The sequence below is a fragment of the Ictidomys tridecemlineatus genome, chromosome 10 (assembly GCF_052094955.1).
Source record: "Ictidomys tridecemlineatus isolate mIctTri1 chromosome 10, mIctTri1.hap1, whole genome shotgun sequence".
Lineage (NCBI taxonomy): Eukaryota > Metazoa > Chordata > Mammalia > Rodentia > Sciuridae > Ictidomys > Ictidomys tridecemlineatus.
This window is the reverse complement of record NC_135486.1, coordinates 98,347,998-98,365,712: the sequence shown is the minus strand read 5'-3', so window position 1 is coordinate 98,365,712 and position 17,715 is coordinate 98,347,998. Positions and strand designations below refer to the sequence as shown.

The 17,715-nt window shown below is 37.2% G+C and overlaps 1 long non-coding RNA gene and 2 pseudogenes across 5 annotated transcripts in view; 2 read left to right on the top strand and 1 right to left on the bottom strand.

Moving 5' to 3' along the window:
• Positions 1-11,822, top strand: part of LOC120887505 (uncharacterized) — a 99,361-nt gene extending 87,539 nt beyond the window's left edge. For 2 of the 4 annotated variants that reach the window (XR_013426749.1, XR_013426750.1), the window contains 3 exons: positions 505-580; positions 6,436-9,036; positions 11,598-11,822. This is a non-coding gene — a long non-coding RNA (uncharacterized LOC120887505). The remainder of the gene's footprint in view (positions 1-504; positions 581-6,435; positions 9,037-11,597) is intronic. The other 2 variants (XR_013426752.1, XR_013426751.1) reach the window with 2 other exon arrangements.
• On the bottom strand, positions 7,016-11,440 carry LOC101962830 (apoptosis-stimulating of p53 protein 2 pseudogene; annotated as a pseudogene).
• On the top strand, positions 11,354-15,655 carry LOC120887417 (uncharacterized; annotated as a pseudogene). Its single transcript, XR_013427170.1, has 4 exons — positions 11,354-11,415; positions 11,598-11,712; positions 11,800-12,030; positions 13,413-15,655. The product of XR_013427170.1 is annotated as an uncharacterized LOC120887417 (transcript).
• Positions 15,656-17,715: the final 2,060 nt, after the last annotated feature.

Below are 17,715 nucleotides of genomic sequence, written 5' to 3'. Positions count from 1 at the left end.
TGTGTGAGATTATATTGCCTTTTTCTATTAGCTAGGACTTATTTTGTGAGATATGAATGAAAGTTTGTTTGATACAGGAATCTTGTCTGGGTATTGTGTTCTTTTAAGTCTTAAAATGTCTCATTACAGGCCCTCCTTCATTTTAGAGTTTAAATTGAGAAGTCAGAAGGGAGCCTTGTTGGCTTGCCTATAAATATGACCTGGTGTCATAATTTTTTTTTTCTCTGAGGATTGGATCCAGGGGAAGTTACTCACTGAGCCACATTTCCAGCACTTCTTAGTTTGGTCTCACTAAGTTGCTTAGGACCTCGCTAAATTGCTGAGGCTGGTCTGGAACTTGCAATCCTCCTGCCTCAGCCTTCCAATTTGCTAAGATTAAAGGTATGTGACACCACATTTGGCAGGATATCCTAGTTTAGAAGAAATTTTTGAAGTATTTTCTTTCTACTGGTGATAGTTAGGGGGAGTTTTTTAATTGCTGACTTAAAGTTTATGACTTCTTAGGGAAAATACTAATGAGGAGAATGAAAGGAATATAGTTGAAGAGATTCTGCACAATCTACTTTTCTATCAAAAGGAGGTGAGTATAGCGATAGAGAAAATGAGTTCTCAGGTATTTTCTCTATTCCTCTTCAAATATTTGAAAGTATATATTTGTATGAGTAGGTATTTTTAAATTTCAGCATATATGTCATGCAAAGTATAAAAGAGAAGAGTTTTACTATATGCATGTATGTATTCCATATTTTAATATAATTGTGAGATCGAGTGTGTTGGGGAGTAGTGGTGGCATTTTCTAAATAAAATTGGAATTACCAATGAGAAGTCCTCTCCAGTGATATTGCTTATTAAATTATTTGACCTTCTATTCATCATGGAAGGTTTTAATTTCATACTCAATTGTGTAGGATCATTTGGGTGGGTGGATACAATAAGCTTGATTGGCACGATTGGCACCTTATTTTTTTTTTCAGGACATGGGAGATATGTTTGAAGCCCTTTTGTTTTTAATGTCACCACTGAGAAATTAGTTGAAATTCTAATTGGCAACCTGAAAATATACCTTCATGTTTTTTCTTCCAGGTTTTCAAACTTCAATCCTCATTGCGTATGTTTTCATTATAATGCATTTTAGAGAACATCTTTTTTTCTCTTGTCTTTTTGAGGTTCTAAGACACCTTTTTGAGTGTCTTGAATGGAGATTTACAACTAATCTCTAAGGTTTAGAAAATTTTCTGTTAAAAATCTTGTGCATTTCTTTAGTTTGTTCTTAGGTGCCTTTGTCTACACTAAGCATTCTTAGATGTGTTCTCTTAATATTATCCTGAATTTCTATAATATTATGTGCATGGTATCTTAATGTCTTTTCTTTGTTGAAAATGTTACCTTGAACATTGTAATCTTTCTCTTCAAGGCTTGAGAATGTGTCTACTGTGTGGATTAATCTTCCTTCCCTAAGATCTCTGTTTTCTTCTTTCATAGACTCTCTCTCTTTCTCTATTTATGTAAATAATATTTCTCTTTCCATATTTTTCCCTCTAGTTCATCCCTTACTTCTTATAGTTCATTGATCATTGTAAATATAAATTTTTTAAATTTCTTCTTCAACATTTCATGTCAGTGAGAACAGTTGTTGAAATTTGTGGGCTGTTTGGAGTGGCTTGCTCCCTTTTCCTATTGGTTGTATGTCTACCCATGTGCTGGGATGATTATCCTTGTAATTTTATGCAAAGGATTATTTAGTGTTTTTTTATCTTAAGTTCACTGGATAGGGCAAATATCCAGGTATTGTTCTTCCATACTGTATATACGCTTAGCTGTTCCCAGTATGAGCACCAGTTAGAGATCAGATACTAAATTCTTGCTACTGCAGTCACATCAAAACAAAGCAATCTATCAGCAAAACATGGGGTAGAGTGTGGCATGTAGAAGATGCCTACCTTAGTTCCCTTCATCCAGGTATATAATTGTAGTAATATTTTGCTCTGTACGTCCAGTGCTGTCAAATCCAGTTTGGGCTACCCATGCCTGTTTTGTTGTTTTGGGAGTGGGTATGGTGGTCTTTGAGGCATTTCACACTCTTTGCTGTGGTGCTACATGTCTCCTGGTGGGTGCATAAGGATCTGTTGCTCTCAGGCCACAGGACAGTGGGCAACTATTAGGGAACACTGGATAGTAGCTAAAATATGTGGTGTTCACCTTTATAAGTCACTTTGCGGCTTTTAATAGCACAATGTATGCCCCAGGTTCAATGCTGGCTGCTTGGTGTCATCCTCAAGAGCTGTCTTCTGTGAGTCTGAATGAAAGTTGAGTTAACTAGTCCCTCTGGGACTTAGAACTTTGTATTCTCCTCATGCTGGTGAGGCACAGGTACTACCTGCCAGGTTGCTATGGTTTTCTCACCAGCTTTTTTGTTGTTGTTCAGTCCAGGGGCCTGAATTGTAGCAAGAGTACCTCAGAGTATGTTATACTGCATCTTCTGGTTGCTTCTGTTGGGAGAAGAAACACAGGATGCAGGAGTCATGGCTGTTACTGATGGTTGTAGAATGCTGAACACACACTCCTCTGCACAGGGTCTTCTTTCAAATGGCATAGAACTTTATGGCTGTCTTCAAGTGTGGAACCTGTGATTGAAGACTGTTCATGTGGGATTTTTGGCACAGTGGGCTCCATTCTGGCTGATGTACAACAACAGGGGTACAGTTCCTGAGTCTAGGGTGGAGCATCAGTTTGTCTACATGTGTCTGAGCTCCTATTGTTGCTGGTGGTGAGTTTTTGGAGCCAAGTCTCCTCTGCTGAAACTTCTGTAGGGTGGCTCAAATTGCTTGCTGGCTTTCTGCCTCTGTGCACCCTCTGGCTGAGGGATCTCTGTGGGCTGTGGGTGTCATAGAAGCCTCGACCTTGGCTAGGGCATCTCTCCAGGGATTTTCAAGTACCATGTTTGGGGGTAGATGCCAGTTGATCCGCATACACTGAGCTGCTGCAGAGTCTGTGGAGAGTTCTGGGTTAGGGTTAGTAATACTTTGGTTTTACTTCTTGAGATTTATTGGTCTATATAAGGAAATCAGTGCCTTCACCAATATGTTGGAATGTGGAACTCATATAATTTCTTCTAGAAGTTGCAAAGTTTCTGTCCTTGATCCACTTTAAGTTGAATTTTGTGTAGGATAAAAGATCTAATTTCATTTTTTTGAGTGGACAAATACAGTATAATCATTACAATGGAATACTACATAATCCCACAAGTGAGCAACCACTTGATATGTCAACATCAATAAGTCTACAAGCATTATTGAGGGAAAAAATAAAAGTTCTAAAGCTATGAAGAGAATAATATAAACATATATAAAGAATAATTTTATCTCTAAAACATCCAAATGTATATAATTTAGAATTACATGCTTTTATACTATATATGAAAAAACATATATGTTAATATGCAAAATATATATGAAGACATAGAGTAGGTAAATTAATACAAGTTTAGTAATAGTCATTAAGTCTGTGTTGGGAAGAAGGGAATGCACCCACAGTGGGTACAAAATGGATGTGAAAATTTTTAAACCAGTACAATAGAAGGTGCACAGAAGGACTCTTTTTGTTATCATTATTATTTAACTGTTCATGAGATATACTCACTTCTATATATGTTAATTAGAAATGTAAAACAATAGGAAAATGGGTGCTCACTCAAGAAAAGATATCATATTGCTTTTCACCCAGATAAATGTATATAAATGAGCAATAGCACAATTCCCAATCCCCCAAAGGTAGATAAATACAGTTATACTCAAAATTACTAATAATAACATGAATAATTAATGTTTGAAATGTGATACACAAAAATATTCTAAGTAAGAGTCCCTTCACCCAATGCATATTCTGTTGTATCCTAATTAATGGCTTTAACTGAATAAATTGAGATATTAATTAAGAGAACCCATCAACTCAAATGTCCATTGTCTTTGCCTTAAAGCTTTATTTCTCATAATAGAATATTTTGATGGGTACTTTACGGTCTTTGAAATATAACCTCTTTTTGAGGTTTGATTTACATATAATAAATCTTCATATTCTAAGTACAGTTCAGAGTTTTGCAAGATATATATGCCATATAATTGTCACCTCAAAACATACAACATTCTCCTCATTTCTCACAGATTTCATCTTTTATTTGCATCAATTCCCAGATTTCCTTTGAGTCCCAGACCAGCCTTGCTTTTTCATTTTACAAATATAGTTTTTCTTGTTCAAGAATGTATTAACAAGTCATAAAGTATATATGCTCTGTATCTGATTTCTTTTGTTTGGATAATTTTTAAGAGTCGTCAGTGTTATTGCAGTTATCAGTGGTTATTTTTTTTCCTTACTGTTCATAATTTGCTTATATGGATAAACCAAAATTTGGTTATTCTTCTATTTATGGACATTTGAACTATTTTCAGTTTGTGCTCTGATGAAGAAAGCCACAAACATTTGTATACCAGTTTCTGTATCCATAAATGTTTTCAGATCCCTGGGGTAAATGCCTTGGGTAGCTGCATATTTAACTGTGTGTGAGTGTCTACATTCTAAAATGGTTGCAATATTTTACATTTTCATGAGCAATAGTAGGAATTCTATTGGCTCTACATTTTTTTCTATACTTGATACTGTCTTTTAAATTTTAGTCATTCTCCTTGTGATTTTAATTTGCATTTCCCTAATGATTACTAATGCAATTATATTTTCAATAGCCATTTGTGTGTATGTGACTGTCTATTCAAATTCTTTGCCTTTCTTTGTTGGGTTGTCTTATTAAAAGTTATTTTTCTTGATGTGACTCCATTGTCAGACATAGGCTACATAAGGATTGTCTCCTATTCTGGTCTTATTTTTTCTTTTCATTATACTGTGTCCAAAAGAAAGTTTTTCATTTGTTGTTTTTAGACATACATGACAATAGAGTATATTTTAACATATTGTACATACATGGAATACAGCCCATTTGAATTAGATCCCATTCTTGTTGTTGTACATAATGTGGAGTTACACTGGTCATGTATCCATTTATGAGCTAAAGAAAGTTCTCTTCAATTAACTCTACTATCTTTCCTGTTTGCAACCCCTGCCCTTCCCTTTATTTTCCATGTCTAATCTAATGAACTTCTATTCTTTCCCTCCCTACCCTGCCTTGTTGTAGGTTAGCATCCGCATATCAGGGAGAACACTCAACCTTTGGCAAAGCAACATAGTATAAGGGGGCAGCATGTTCTGGAGGCCTAGACAGCATAGGCCAGGTGGATCAGGGTCTGGCACTGGATTCTGGCACTGCAGCAAATCTGTGTGCTGCATCAGTGGTTCTGATGGCAAGGCTGGGTTTCAGCAAGCTGGTTTGTGAGTGGGTGACTGAGGGGTAATATATGAAATGTTTGAGCACAGTCATAAAGAGGCAACTTCTCACAAGCTGCAATAAGAGGATCAGTTATAGCATTGCCTATTGTTGAGGGGCCTGGAAGTTTGGAATGAATTCTGATGTGTTCAATTAAACAAGGATGCTGACTCACTTGAATGGTTTTTTTATAATTTATTGAATAAATAAAATCGCTCTTCTGATGACATATATCCAATGGTGGCTGATTCGATATGCATAGTGACTTCCACTTTATAGTTACTATCACTGTAGATATTAACTGGCTTATTAGCAAAATGAAGTAAAGCCCAAATGAGAGCTATAAGGTCTGCTTATTGAGCAGAAGTATAAGGAGTCTGCACCAGTTTAGTATGAACAAGGCTATATTAATCAGCCTTAACTTAATTGGAGCCATTAGTAATACTATGACTGACTCAGCCATCAGCTGATTGCCTACAACTTTGGGGAAATTAGATGAGGTTACAGTAGAAAATTGAATAAGATTATAATGAGGATAATAATTTTCTATTTGTCCAGGAAAATTATTAAAAGCTACCTGTCAACCATGCAAAGAGTGACAAAGCCAGTTTTGTTGTTGAACTGAAAAAGGTACCACAATAAAAGAAGACTCAGTTCCCACCAGTTGTATGACTCAAATTCTGCCTTTAATTGTTAAGGTCTGTAGACAAGTCAAAATAACACCTGGTATTTTGCCAGGGGAATGTAGAGTTGGTAAACAAGTCTGGATGGTGCCTGGCAAAATGCCAGAGGGAGTGGTTTGAGAAGTAACAAAAGCGAGCCATTAAGTGTGGAGATTCCTTATTGGTAGACTGATGTATCTAGTTTATGCTAATTAAGATAAGCTGTGCAAAATGTATAAATAGCTCTGTTGTCCTACAATAAATGGCTTCCATTCCTGCTGCATCAACGTACACAAGTTATTCGTCACCCCCCGGCATTTAATAATAAGCTGAGTGACAAAAATCATGAAATTTATTAAAAATATTGGAGAATTTTCTCTAATTCCTTTTCTTCTTTCTCAGCTTCTTGTTCACAGTAGAGATTGGGATCAACACGTCTGGTTTGAGCTTTAGTCATTTAAACTTGGTTCCAGATCCTCCATAGTGATGATGAACAGCATGCTCAGGAACCCAGATAGGATGAGGTGAGCCTTCTAGAAAGACACAAGCATAGCTTTTACCCCATATTATTGCTGATGTGGTCCATTACATTGTCCTGTTTGTAACTCTACCAAATTGGGAGGATTATAAGGAATATCTGGTGATCAATATGATATTGATCACAAAACTGTCAGAAAGAAGTGATAATGTCCAGGATAGCTGGACATTATCAGTTTTAATTTGTAGAATGTGGCCCAGCACTGCAAAAGCAGCTAAGCAATGATAAGTGACTTGATGAGTATTTTTTCATGTTCAAGCAGTGGCAAAAATGAAATGAGAATAAGTATCAATAAAAACATGAATATAGCAAATTCAGGGATGTGGGTTGCATCCACCTACCACAACTGCTTTGGCCAAAACCGCAGGGATTAACCTCAGTGGGTAAAACTGGAGTGTGTATTACACAATGAGAACATTGACAAACAATTTTGCAAGCTTGTTCTTAGGTGATATGAAATGCCTTGCATAAGCTGAGAGCATTCTGATGGTGATTAGGAGGATCTGTGGTTCTCCACCACTCAATTTTATCTTGATTTTTCCTGTGAATGACTGTCACACAGATGCCTATTTTCATGGGAAGTAAATCATCATTCTGAAGTTCATAATACCAAAGTGCATAAGTGACTCTCGTATTCATTATGCCATTTTCTCTTGAAATCCATACAGAAATTGAGAGCACTCTGTGTAGTCTTCCTCTATCTCCTCAGACATATGTACATCAGTCTGCATGTCACTGTAGGTCATGGTAAACACAGCTGCTCTTGACTACCAAAAACTTACACACTTGGACTTTGTTACATGAGGCAGTACAATGCAATGGGTTCTATCCATCACTGTCAGCAGCATTTATATTCACCCCAAACTGCACCAGGAACTTAATGATTTCTGTGTGACCTGCACACACAGAATTGTGGAGAGTTGTGATGCCTTCATCATTGGGCAGGCTTGTGTCATCAACCTTAGAAATACTTCTCTGCATGAGGTCAAACTCTCCTGCCAAAGATAAATCTAGGAGTAAAGCAAGAACATTGAATTTCACCCTCATTCCAGTTTTCACCCTCTGAGCCAGTTTTAAGCAAGTTTGTACTTCTTCCAGGAGCCAGGGAGTCCTGCCCAGTGGTCTCAGGTAGGCACATGCTCACAGTGTCTTCTCCAGCACTTCAGACTCCCCACATGGGTAGTGTAGAGGTGGGTATGGGGGGCTCTCCTCCAGATAGACTGCAAGCAAATGGGGAGCCTCTGGGATTGGTTCCTCTGCATTGTTCTCGATGTTTGGGCTATTGCCTTGGACTCCTTTAGGCACATAATCAAGGCTAGGAGAAGATGCTGGCATGTCAGTTTCCTGTGAACTGGCACTCCCCACATTCTCTGGGGACAGTGACTCAGGAACTAAAGAGACCACCTCCTTCTCTGGCTCCATATATAAATATGGATTCAGAATTCATGTGGAGCCTCCTGAGTCATCGAGTTTCATGATTTAGATGGGTATGATGGGACAGAGATGGTCTCCATTGCAGCTATTGTGGGCTCTGATACAAATTTTCTAAATATTCAGTCCATTAGGACCCTCTGGCTCTGTAATAGAGCTACATTTCTTTAGTGGTCTGGTGCATTAGACACTTTCTTTCATAAGGTTTCTAAGTCAGCATCACTATGGTTTTGGTAATGGTTAGATGAGAAAGGCAATAATTTGATTAGGCTGAGTGGTCAAGGAATTCTTTTATTTTCATGGTCCTCATGAACTGAAGAAACAGGTTCTGTTTCAGGTTCTGAACTGCCATGCTTGCCCTGGCTGTTGGAGTTCTCTGGGTGCTGCTGTGAATTTAGGAAGTAGCAATCACAGGCTTGTCATATACACTTGCAAAATGTGAGTCTGGTATGTGTCTTAGTGCACTCTGCACAATCTGCTGGATTTTTCTCTGAAACCTGATGCTGTGTATACATGGAATATATAGAGCTGGATGCCATTGTCTGAGTTTTTCTGAAGCCTGGACCAACAGCAAGCATCTTTGAATGACAGCGAGGTAAAGGACCAGACTGCAGCAGCAGGTAAACTTTCTTGCTTAGACCCTGGAGAAAGGATTTCATCTTGGCCAACTGAAGGTATGCTGGGAGGTAGTAGCACCTTTGGCTGCTGCCCTGCTGGTTTGGGATTATTTCCAATGGTTGTAACAGCTGTTAGCAACAGCTGAGGATTTTCATTTGGGCTTAATGTCAGAAGGTGATTGATAGACTTGTCCAAAATAAGACAAATTAACTTGTTTTGGTTTTCTGGGGACAGGAGGTGGTACTTTAACCAATTTGTATTTGCAGCCTGAGCTTCCCACAAGACATCTTTACTGCTCTGGGTTTTCCTGAGTGTACCAAAGGAGGGCTGGGCAGCACACTCATCCACTGGGTTGAACATCAAAAATGGAGGCATGTTCTTCTCTTTCTCCCTCAGTGGAACTACCCCATAATCAGGTTGGTCCAGAGCATTCCCAGTAATTTGGGGTAGAGAAGAGCCTTGACTTAGGAAAAGATCTGCATTTGAAGGGCTCCAATCAGGGTCAGTTGAATGGATGTTAGAACCTTTAGTTTGTGCCATGCACTTAGATGTCATATTGGGCCACGTTTATATCTTTATTGGCTGCTCTGAAATCTGCATGGCCAAGGAACCATCAGGCAGAGCTGGCTTCACTAGCAGTTCAGGCCTCCATGGCATCCTTAGAATGGTAGAGGACTGGATAGATGGATCTACTGCAGCCACATGGCTTAGGGCTGACACCGCTTGCTGAGGAAGATTTCCCTTAGATGAAACTGGAAGATCTTCACTTTGCTGCAGTGCTTCCTTCTTTCTTCACAGTGAGTTCCTCAGCTCATAATTTGCTTTCCTATGACTGCCCTTTTTGAACTGCATTTACTCAAACACTCCATCTGTTGTTGCAGCTTGGCATTCTGCTCTTGATTCAAATTCTTAACTGCACTTCCTTGTAGAGGTGATACAGCTCAGCCACAGCTGACTGGTTGTTATGGTGGCCATCAATCCTGCCATTCTTGAGTATCTCTACCTTCCTTGTAAGTTCTTCTACTTTTTACACTGCTAGAACAAGCACCCTTTGTTTTTGCTGGAACACACTGTTCATCTTTTCAATTTCCTCTTCAAGTATCCCCTTGCTTAGCCTCTTCTCTTCCACATGACCTTTAAGTACACTCACATTTTTTTTAGCTTGGCTTCCTGATTCTCAGATACTTCTTTTACACTATTAAGCTTCTCCTGCTCCAAACTTGTTTTTGTTGACACTAATCTTGTTGTTTTAAAAACTTCAAGTGCTGTTGCTTTGTACCCAGCATTTTATGCTGGGCTTCAATCCGTTGCTGCTGGTGAGATGCTATTTTTTTTTAATTTCAGAAATCCCCAGATTTATTTTAGGACTATTAATGCCAATCTCCTTTATTTCACATTCAGCAGGTATTTTTACATCATTTCTCTTGGGACTTTGATCCTGAAACCTTAGTCCATTCACAATGTCCCTGCCAGAGGGCATTCATGAGGAAAGAAGAAACAAACATCACTTCTCTGACTTCCAAATCATTAAAGAATGTCAAACATTCTCTCATTATGAGCAACTGGACATGCAGAGGCACACCATACTTCAGCCAAACATTAGTCACTCTTGCCAGCCTCTGTGCACAGATCTAACACATCTCTGCATATTGTCTCTGGTATAACTGGAACTTCTGTGCAGTGCTGGTCATTGTTACTAAGGTACACTCTTAGAAATATCAGCATCATTTTGGATCTGAATTGCATCAAAGCAGGTGGTGAGACAGTGCTCCCAGCAGAGCCAAAGCCCCCTGGATGTCCAGGGTGCACTGAGCAGAGCTAAGCAGAGGGCTAGGCTGCCAATGATGTGGTGGACCTGTTGTGAGGCAGGGTGGGTGACTCCTATGTTATTGGAATGCCAGTGAACCATGAGCCCATCCCCTGCTGGCCTGGGACTGGGCTTTATCTCCTCCATGTTTATGGAGGCCCAGGCTCACCCATCAGTTCCAAAAACAATTATTGCCAAGCCTGGTCCGACTTTGGAGCCTGTACTGGCCCTATCCCCAATCTCATCCTGCCCAAGACATCCAGACTGCTCTTGTGAAGGGACGTGCAGGCTGTACACTGCAATTTTAACTAGTAACATCTAATCAAATGCCAAGCCTATGAGAAGCACTCTCGATGATCTTTTGTTTGTATTGATTTGACCTAATGTAAGGCACCAAAGATTGTGAGATGATACTGAGTATGAAGAATATCTCACCAATGCTGCCAATTACCACTATGGAACATCATGAATTTTAAGTTGCATTCCAACACTGAGTATGAATAAATGTAAGAAGACCCTCTTGTACTGATTGCAGTCTATGATCCTTAATCAAACCCATCTGCCCAGTAGGTATACTTGTGTTATTTTACTTCATGCAAATGTTATCATTGTGAAACATTGTCCTGGCTACAGTTCAGGGCAAGTATTGAATTGTCATTTTTACTGGAATTTCTACATCCTCTTCATAAAATCTCTCTTAAGCATCATTGTGTTATCCTATTAGCTAATTACTACTTCATTCCATAACTACTACTTCATTTATGGGTGAAGAAAGGCACATATACAAAGACTAGGCAATATCTAGTAAGTAAAAGAGGTTAAAGTAAAACTCCAAGTGAGGTTGTCCTGTGACATCCATTTTCCTTATTTTCTACTTGGCTTCTCTGGGCAAGGGATGTACCTCGAGGGTACCATGATTGCCTAACATGAGTGAGGTCCTGGCTTGCAACCCCAGCACAACAGCCCCACCCCACTGCCAGTCCTTCCAGTAGGTAATTGATGTTTTCAGTAGTTAGGCCTAAGAAAGAACATACTTTCTGCAGACAATAATTAAATATTTGTTTGGAAAAAAGGGGGAAGTATATGATATTAAACATTTGCAATTTTATAACTTATTTTTATTTGGACATAGTGTTCTATACTTTCCTGAAAACCCTTTCATTTTCTTAGGACTGCTCTTCATTATGCCTGTGCCTGTGGCCATCCAGAAGTGGTGACACTCCTGATATAGAAGAAATGCTGCATTAACTTCTGTGACAGTAACAGCAGCATAGTTCTGGTTAAGGTAGATAGTAGCTGAAGATGGATTTTATTAGAATTCCTAGAAGCAATGCATTTTTTTCCAAGTGTGGCTAGTTGGTGAATCCTGTCATATATTAAATGTGAATTCCTGGAGTTGATATGCCCTTTCTTGGTGCAGTCCTGTCACACTGCACAATTCCAGGAGGAAGAATGTGATATGATTTTGCTGAAATCTGGAGCAGATCCAAATGTTGTGGATGCCAGGGGCAGCACTGCTCTGCACTTCGCTGTTGACCATGAGAACACAGGCACAGCATCAGACCTGCTGATGGACATAGCAATCATTGAAGCAAAAAACAAGGTATATTTAGATCGACTTTATTTACAATTATTTGACATCTCTTTTTTTAACAGTGATACATTCAGAAGAATTTCAACATTCATCCTTTTAAAGAAATCCTGGAAATTACAGGTTTCTTTAAGGTCATTTAAGTATATATTAGTACAAAAAAGAGAAATTTAGTCATCAATTTCTTTTTTTCAAGCAATCTTTTCTACCAATTTATTTTTTTAATTAGAGTAAAACAATTCAGTACAGCAAAATGTACTTGTGAATTAAGCATATGTGTGTGTGTGTGTGTGTGTGTGAGTGAGTGTGTGTGTGTGTGTGTGTGTGTGTGTGTGTGTGTGTATAGTACTGGGAAGAGAAGCAAGGGATTTTCCACCACTGCCTATATTACCAGTCCTTTTAAAATTTTATTTTGATACAGGGTTTTGCTAAAATGCCCAGACAAGTTTTGCAGTTGTTACTGTCCCACCCAAACTGTCTCAGTATCTGATATTTCAGGAGTGTGCCACTGAACACAGCCTGGAAATAGGCTTGATCTTAAAAAATGCAAAACAAAAAAAAAGCCTTTGATGAGCCAGAGGAATTTAATTTTTATTGACAAGTTCTATAAAAGGAACTTATCTCTCAGTGGGGAGACTCAATTAGGGAAAAAGGAAAAGGAAAGAAATATATAGAACTATATGCAAGTACAGGAGAAAAAAAGAGACTTTTGATGTAGAAAAAACATGTTTTTTCAGTTTGTTTATAGACAAGGTTTTTTTCACATTTGGGGAAAATAAAAATATTCTAAAAAGGACTGGGAGTACCTCATTGAAGAATTTTTTCTCTATTTTTAATTTATACTATACTTGTAAAAAATACACTCTAATGAAACATTATTTTTAAGAACTGCTGAAAATGAATTATTAAAAGCATCTCCATCTGTCTTCTCACACACTTCATGGTTTGCAGTGTTGAGCACTCTCAGGCTGGTCATGCCTGGGCTTTAGGAACCCATCAGACCTCCTGAGACAATCTATTTTTGGGCCTGATTTTTATGGTATCACAAGATATGAAAGAGAGCATACTTTACCTTACAAAATGTGGCTTTGAACACAGTCCATTTGATAAGATCTCACAGCAAATACATCCTCATCTACACACCAGGTCCATGTACCCAACATGGCCTGTGTGTGTGTGTGTGTGTGTGTGTGTGTGTGTGTGTAGATATATCTCCTCACTGTGAATTGAGTCAACATGAAAATTTAAGAAGTCTCATGCAGAACTTGGCTATTAAGCCCACTGCAAGAATTGAATCTATTCTTTGAGTCCATACTATTCTCTTGTGAGTGTTTCAGAGTGAAGTCCTTTGTCTAAGGTCTATGAGTTCTCCAGTTTGCTATTAATCCACACAGGTGTTCCATCAAGTGAGTCCTTGCCTCAAGAAGTATTTAAGTTTACATCTCCTGTTGGAAATATATTTTTATAAGGATGTTAGTGTCTTTAAAATTGCTTATTTTAGAAAAAGATTAGGGCCAAATCTTCACCATATTGGCTTAGTATTTGACCTCCTTAACAAAACACTTAAAGCACAAGATGTAAAATCAGGAATCATAAATGGGATGGGTTCAAACTAAAAAGTTCTTCTCAGCAAATGAACCAATTAATAATATGAAGAGAGAAACTACAAAATGGGAGAAAAATCTTCACCACATGCACCTCACATAGAGCACTAATCTACAGGATATTTAAGAACTCAAAAAACTTAACACCAAAAAATCAAATAACCCAGTCAATAAATGAGCTTAGAACTGAACAGACACTTCACAGTAGAAGAAATACAACTAATCAACAAATACATAAAAAAAACATTTTCATCATCTCTAGCAATTAGATAAATGCAAATAAAAACTACTCTAAGATTTCATCTCACTCCTATCAGAATAACAATTATCAAGAATATCAGCAATAATAAATTTTGGTGAAGATGTGTGGAAAAAGGTACACTCATACATTGCTGGTGGAACTGCAAATTGGAGTAACCATTATGGAAAGCATTATGGAGACACCACAGAAAACTTGGAATGGAAACATCAATTGTCTCAATTATCCTATTTCTTCATTTATACCAAAAGAACTTAAAATCAGCATACTACAGTGACACAGCCACATCAATGTTTATAGCCCCTCATTTCACTATGGAACCAACCTAGGTGACATTCAATAAATGAATGGATAAAGAAAATGTGGCAGATATACACAATGGAATATTAGTCCGCCTTAAAAGAGAATGAAATTACAGTATTTGCTGGTAAATAGATAGAAGCAAAATAAATCAATCCCAAAGAACTAAAGATTGAGTGTTTTCCCTGATATGTAGATGCTAATTCACAATAAAGGTGGTGGAGAATAGAGGCATTTTGGATGAGACAGAGAGGAGTGAGGAGAGGAGATGGGGTATGAAAGTAGGACTGATAGTAGAATGAATTGGCATTATGGCCTTATGTGCATGTATGGTTACATGACCTGTGTAACTCTACATCATATAAAACCAGATTATGAGAAGTTATACTCCATTTATGTATGATGTGTCAAAATGCATTCTACTTTCATATATATCTAATTAGAACAAATAAAGAATATATTCAAAAGGAAGAAATGAATATGAAATTCTAGCAATAAGAAATAAAAAAACACTGAAGCAAAAGACTATATGTGCTTATTTTTTGCCTCTTGATGAGATAACTAGAATTATCCACATTATCAGAACAACATGGAGTTGTTATTTTTTTGCCTAAAGGCATCTCTTTTGGGTAATAACAAATTATTTTGAAACCTATTATCTTTTTTTTTCAAAATATCTTTAATGGTTTTTAAATTATTTTTATATGACCAAATTGAAAATTTTAAGGATCTTCAGTTTTAATTTATAATAAAACTTTATACTGATTTTTTCTGAGTCAACAAAATGCAAGAACTTGTTAATAAAGTTCATAAATAATTTTTACAGTGTCATACAGAGACTCTTAACTGTGGAGCTCAGCACTTTCAATCCCTGCATTATTCAAGAGTCAACTGTACTTGGTTCAGTGAATAAATGATATTGCTCATGTAACATACTTTTTGTTAAATAAGTACACTAAAATAAATAATGAATGAATGTATAAATGAAAAAAATATTTGGTCTTATTTGACTTTTTAAATTTTAGACATTGTAATACGTGTCTCTTAATATTTCATTGTGGTTTTAAATTAAATTTCAACAAAGGTGAAAATATTGAATATTATGTATATAATAATATGTGTATTATTTAATTGTGTATAATATATAACTATTTAATCAAATTTATATAATATATAAGTTTATATGTGCATTAAAATCATATATATATATGACTTTTATATATACACACACAGGCTTTTGTTAAGTGTCTAAAAATTTTGATCACCTATTTTTAAATTGGGTGGGTACACTTTATTATCAGGTGAAATTTCCATTATTCCTGGTCTACTGTGAGTGTTTAGCACACATGGGTGTTGAATTTTTGCATATATTTTTTTCCACTTTGATTCTGTCAATGCTATTCCGGTGCAGTAAATTTTCATATTCTAACAAACTGAATGTTTTAATAAACTTGCATTTCTGGAATAAAACCTGGTCCATCGTGATGCAGTAACATTTTTCTATATTTGTAAATTTAATTTGTTAAATATTTGGGGGGGCATGCCAGAGATTGAACTCAGGGCATTCAACCATTGAGCCATATTCTGAGTTCCATTTTGTATTTTATTTGGAGACTGGGTCTCACTGAGTTGCTTAGCACCTCACTTTTGCTGAGGCTGGTTTTGAACCTGCAATCCTCCTGCCTCAGCCACCCAAGCCACTGGGATTACAGGTGTATTAAAATTTTGTAAAGGATTTTTGCATATATGTTCATGTGGAATGTTATACTCAAGTTTTTTTCTTGGTGCATTATATTTATACATAGCAGTGGGATTCATTATGCCATATTCATACACACATATAACACAATTTGATCATGTCATACCCCAGTACCTTTTCTTTCCCTCTTCTCCTCCTTCCTCCTGATCTACTTGCTCTACTCTACTGATTTCCATTCTATAATTATTTTAGCTCAACACACACACACACCCACACACACACACACACACACACACACCCATACACACACATATAATTATGTATATTCATTGTGGTATATTCATTCGTGAATATTACATAATTTAGAATATTTCATTCCCCAGGGCTTCTCTATAGTCTCCCTTACTCCCCCACTCTCAATTCCTTTTCTGTACACTGTTGATCTCCCTTTTATTTTTATGAGATTATTTTTAATCCTATTTTTCTATCTGCACATATGAGGGAACACATTTTAGCCTTGAATTCTGATACACTCAAATTTTCTTTTAATGTCTTGTTTTTTTAATTTTTTTTAGTTGTAGATGGGCACAATATCTTTATTTTATTTATTTAATTTTATGTGGTGCTGAGGGTTGAAGCAGTACTTCACACATGCTAAGCAAGCACTCTACCACTGAGCTAAAACACCAGCCCAATATCTTGTCTTCTTTTTTCAGTGTAATGTTGACTTCTTAAAATGATCCTTGTTTCCAAAAAGGTAAAGAACTCATGGATCCATTTGCCGGTTAAAAAATCATAAACAGCGAAAATTAGAAAAACAATGTAAAGACTTTAGAAATTGTGGTAGAGGGCATTTAGCAAATGAATTCACATTCAAGGTCATAACACTTTCAGTAAAAACAGCAAGAGTCTGTAATACTAGAGTCCACCCTCCTGCCATATCCCCAACCAGCAAAGTATGGCATTCATTATAGATGAATGTCACCAACCTTCTTGCCTGCTGCCCACAGTTATTCCCCGAGGTATATATATTTTCCACAGGAGCAGACAATGAGCATTTATCACACACTTCCCAACTTTACATTGCAGAGGCTAAATTGCAGGAAAATGCAAGAGTTTCCCTTATTCCACCCAATCCCATTTATGGGATAGAAGTTTTAATTTAGGCGCAGCAGTCTGTCTGAGAATAATAAAATTTAAATCACTTGTACCCTAGCTTGCTCATTAGGCATAGGTAAACTATGTTCTACCATAGTTACCATAGTAGAACAGGCAAATTGAACAGAGAGAAGCTAACTTCCTGGTCCAGAGTTCTGCTCATGATGTAGGGTATCTCTACAAGAGATGTTGCCAATCCAGGACAGTGGCTCAAATATTTTGTCTAGTGGAGAGGGAGGCCATAACAACAGAAAGTTCCAAAAACTCCCCAAAATCCCTGACTTAATTTGAGAAGAACTTGGAAGAAATTCAAGCCCCCAAACACTCCTGAAAACAGTAGAAATTTTGCTAACTACAAAGGGGAAGATAACTCTATGGGGGCAACAGTTGACCACAGACCAGCCAGGTCAGAAGAATCACTCAAAGAAATACCTAACAACTCTCCTGGGGGCAGAACAAATCTCAAAGATTAGGCATAAAAATTACTCCTGAAAGGAGGTGTGCATTTAATTGGATCAGATTGTGAACAGATTCATGCCCTAGAATATTGCTGAAAGCAATAGAGGAACCATCAAGCAAGTGGTGGAGTCTAATAGTTGACTGTAATTCCAATAAAGGCAGACTGGCTTAATAGAAAGATCAAAACTAGATACAAGGAAAGCCCTGTTAAAATCACT